This window comes from Cajanus cajan, chromosome 8 (assembly GCF_000230855.2).
Source record: "Cajanus cajan strain Asha chromosome 8, NIPB_CcT2T_4, whole genome shotgun sequence".
Lineage (NCBI taxonomy): Eukaryota > Viridiplantae > Streptophyta > Magnoliopsida > Fabales > Fabaceae > Cajanus > Cajanus cajan.
This window is the reverse complement of record NC_138524.1, coordinates 22,195,753-22,200,526: the sequence shown is the minus strand read 5'-3', so window position 1 is coordinate 22,200,526 and position 4,774 is coordinate 22,195,753. Positions and strand designations below refer to the sequence as shown.

The 4,774-nt window shown below is 37.6% G+C and overlaps 1 pseudogene; it reads right to left on the bottom strand.

The window, feature by feature from the left end:
* Positions 1–3,207: 3,207 nt before the first annotated feature.
* On the bottom strand, positions 3,208–4,532 carry LOC109806031 (uncharacterized; annotated as a pseudogene).
* Positions 4,533–4,774: the final 242 nt, after the last annotated feature.

Genomic DNA, 4,774 nt, shown 5'->3' with positions numbered 1-4,774 from the left:
TAGGACTAAATTGAAACCAATTAATTAGTTTAGGACCAAATTGAGATCAAAAATTAATGAGGGACTAAATTGAAACAAAAAAAGATTATAAGGGACCAAAATAGGTTATTAGCCATTTTTTAATGAGTATTGATGGGAGTAAAAATTAATATAATTTTTTCTATAAATTAAAATTAATCTCTTCGTAAATTAAAAATAAACTTTTAGAAGAGATCTAGCTAATTTAATTGAGTAAGGTGCATGAATATTATAAAACTCTTAATATCAAGTTTCATTCTAGTGAACTAAAAAAAAGTATTAATTTTTGGAGAAGTTAATACAATAGAACAAAAGTTTTACAAACAAGCCTCTACAATATGGGTCAATCATTTGTATACATAGACTCCTGTAAATACAACTTTCGACTCAATGAAAACAAATTACACTTCCTAGTTATTAAAAATATGTTATAAATACAATATTCTAACTCATTTAAGTTGGTAAATTATGTTAATACCTCTTTTTTCTCTTTAAAACAGAAGGAAAAAAAAAAGTTAGAGAAAGAAAACAATGTGATGATTAATTGCCCAAGAGGATGTATATTACTTGAATGGTTGTGCAGGTAATGGAGTGAAATTTTGTACTTTCACAAACGAGAATTAAGGAACATTTTATATTTCTGCTTCAGTAAAAGATTTTACAAAGAAAGGTGTGGGGCTGACTCTTGAATGGTAGATTAGTACGTGATAATTTTACAAAACTTTTTACAAAGAGTTTTAAATTTCTCACATCTCTTAAACAGTTAAAGGTATTGTGGCTATATTTATTAGTGATACAAATTAGCTTGACAGAATGAATAGATGATTTTAAAGGTTATTTCATACATCCAGTGGGGGACTCGTGATTTGTACCAACAAAAAAAGTTAATTTTAATATGATTTTCGTGAGAAATATAAATTATACCCGAAATTATTTCACACCTTTATTGTCCAAATTATATCCCTTACTCTTATGAGAAATTTTATTCATGTAACTTTTATATATTATAACTAAAAAAAATGAGACAGAAATCGTATAAATTGTATAATTTTTGTTGTATACATACTCTTCCATTGTTCACAACTACATTTGTTTTGAAACATACGTATTTTAGTCGACGAAAAAAGCTATCAAAAAATGGGCAATTAGCATGCAATCCAACTTTTCCTCGAAGTAATCGTCTTCCAATTGCTTTCACTTTAAAACTGGCAAGATAGGTTCATACATGAGGTGATATCAAAGTGAAGATAGGTACCCAAAACTTCATCACAAGGGTAGGGACACAAATCTCCCCATGTCAGCCTGAATTTGGGAACCAAACATAGAAAGCTGATCTCTTGTATCAACACTCAAAAGGGCACATAATTCTTAGAAAGCTGATCTCATCCTTACCCAAAAGTCCTCCATGTTCCCACTATATACTTCTCTCTCAAATCAATCTGCTCCAAATTCCTAACTGAACGCTGAAAACCCAATTGCACATTTTTTAGCTTAATAAAAATAAAATAGCCGACCAATCTGAGCCAAACCTGAGATTGAATATACGTTACCATTCTGACTTGATTTCTGATCAGCATATGTAAATTGCAGCAACAGCATTAGTATTTACAGGATGATATTGAAAATGAAGCTGATCCACGTAAAATTCCCCAACAGCATTACTTTGGAATTGGGTTTTATTTCATATTGCTTATAGATACCATTCTATATTTGTATGATATAATAGATGGCAAGGGATATGGTGACATCTGCACGGCGGTTGCTGGTTCCCCTAGTTAATAAACAACATTCCCAATCCTTCGCATCAAAATCGTTAAGTATTGAACTAACTAGCTGTCTCCAATTCCCTCCCATGTAACCCACCTCTCTCTGTCCCAAACCTCTGGGAGCATTAGAAAAATGAACAATACTAGTACTTGCTGAGACAATAATTTCCCTAGACACCTAGGTATACCACCACCCAAAACCCATCCCATTTCAGTCACCTTATAAATCATGTTTACTATATCAGTTTTAACATTTTTTTTTATGTGCTTACGTATGTCATCTACTAGACTACTACTCAGAATTGATTATGAATAATGTATTTATAAACATGACAGAGCCATTAAAATATGTGCTTTGTCTAGGTGAACTATCGCAGAACTGCCAAGACTACTAGAGCTTCATGCAATCAAGAAAGACTAAATTTAATTTGTATCATAAATCTATCACAAATTAAATTTGTATGCATGCAACTGAGTTTAAACACTGATATATTATTATCATATACACTCTAAATCAATAGTTCATCATTAACATGAATATCTTATCTGAAATCCTTCTAGATTTTAAACCCAAAAAAGAGTGAAATTAAGAAACCATAAGTCAAAGCTCAAAATACTCAAAGCAAGCACAATAAAAAACAAAAGTTTCACAAATCATAGAAGAAACAATCAATGTGACAGCAATACTATCGGAAATTCAATGGCATAAATTAGAATTCTAAAATACATAATCAGAGCTGACAGTTAGGTAAAATGAAATTCATCTTGCATTAATCACTTAGAATAGAATTAGAAGTGTTGGCAAAATACAGGATATGTAATATAACAATCATAATAAAAAAAACCAAGATTACATCAATCAACGCAACTAAACCTCGCATCCATTTGCATGTCTTAGCCCTGGCAAACAGAACCTCAAAATCGCATCCATTTCAATTTTTTCTCAACGAACACATCAACATCGTCCAATAAATAGGCCATTCATAAAATTTATCAAAAAGCAGCACTGCAGCAACACATCCATTTCTCTGCATCTAAAATACCTCAATTGCAAATTTGCAACATGTAATAATAAGTAGTATAGAAGCTAGTTATCCACTAAATATCCAAACAAAAGAAAAAACCTAGTTCAACAAAACCCTGTATCAATTGGCATATCCTTGTAGTAAACAGAAACTCATAAACACCAAAATGGTGCATTTCAATTCCCTCAATGAACACATCATCATCACCCAATAAATTGCCACCCATTCACAAAATTTCTCAAAAAGCATCCCTAGAGCAACACATTCATTTCTTTACATCTAAACTAATTCAATTGCAACATGTAAAGTGACAACCAACCTAATTATCCACCAAAATTCCAATCACAAGAAGAAAAAAACACCAACCAAGGTTTCAAAAGACTAACTAACGCTGAATGTTGAGCAATAGCCAGTACCTCTAAGATCTGTTTCTCATTATCCTAGTGCCAAATAACTGGATCAAAAACTTTTTGTTCCCTATTCTCAGATTTCATCTGAAACACCCAAGACACTAGAATAAAATAAGATTATTCTTGCATGAATGACTCAGAATAAAATTACAAGTGTTGGCAAAATACAAGATATGTAATACCCCAAGATTACATCCATCAACACAAGGATCTACCTAACAAACTAACGCTGAATGTTGAGCATGTCCTTGGCCTCAGTCTGCTCCTCCAAGAGGCCCTCACTCACATACTTACTCAAAAGATCCATCTTCTTCTTCTCCAACACCCTCCTCTCAATCTCCCTCTCATCAGGAAGAGGTACGTGCACCACGAACTCCCTCCTCTCCCTCTCCTCCTCCTCCCTCTCCCTCTCCCTCTCCTCCTCCACCACCTCCTCCTCCTCCTCCTTCAGCACCTCCCTCGCCGCCGCAGTCACCTCCGCCATCTCCCCGCTCTTCACGCTCCGCCTGGCCTCCCTCCTCACCTCGTCCAGCCTTCTCCACTCCTCGGCCGCCGCCCGCCGCATGGCCTCCTCGGCCGGGCCCTCGAGGCGCTCCAGCACGCCGTCCTCGTCATCACGGTAGCCGTAGTAGCTAGCGTCGATGCGCTTGTAAATGTCGTAGCGGGTGCGGCGGCGGCGGAGCTCGGGGGGCTTCTCGAAGAGCTCGCGGACGCCGGGGAGCTTCTTGGCGGCGCCGAAGTAGCGGTAGCCGGGGCCGCGGCCGCCGGGGTTGGGGACGTCGACGATGTTGCCGTCGAGGTCGGTCATCTTGGCGGAGTGCTTGGTGAGGTTGGGGCCACCGAGGTCGAGGATGCGGCGCTCCCAGTGGGACTTCTCGCGGATGAGTTTGTTGATCTCGTCGTTGAGGTCGCGGAGGCGGTGCTCCCCGAGGCCCTCGTTCTGGATCTCGGCCACCTTCCGGCCGATCTCCCGCATGATCTGCTGGCGCCAGCGGTGGGCCTCGGAGAGGTCGCGGCACTCGGAGGCGAGGAAGGGGCGGCGCTCCTTGGGCTTCTTCTTCTCCTCCGCCTTCATCGCTATGAAGCGGTTGAGCATCGACTGCGCCTTCTCCTCGTTCCGAGCCATCTTCTTTCCTGGATTCGGTTTGGGATTTGGATGAGTTTATGAGTCTCTTCCTTCTCACAATCTCACACGCTCCCTCGCCGGAACCCAACCCTAAACCCCCTTTCTTGTTGCTCTTGCTCTCCGCACTGTCCCTCTCCGGTTACGTTTCGCTTATTCTATTTGTTTTATCCCACTCCTTCGTTAAATTTTTTTCATCAACAGGTTTTGTTAGAATTTGAGGTAAATTAAGGTTTGAATTAATTAATTTTAGTTAGTTTAATTTAGATTGAATTTAAAAATAATAAAAAAATAATTTAAATCAAACTAAACTAATTAAGAATGAATTAACTTAGTTTGGATTAATTATTTTTTAAAAGAAAAAATTGTAGATATTGAATTTTTTAAAACAAAAAAAAAACATTATTTCATTCTAAAATTTAAATAAAATTA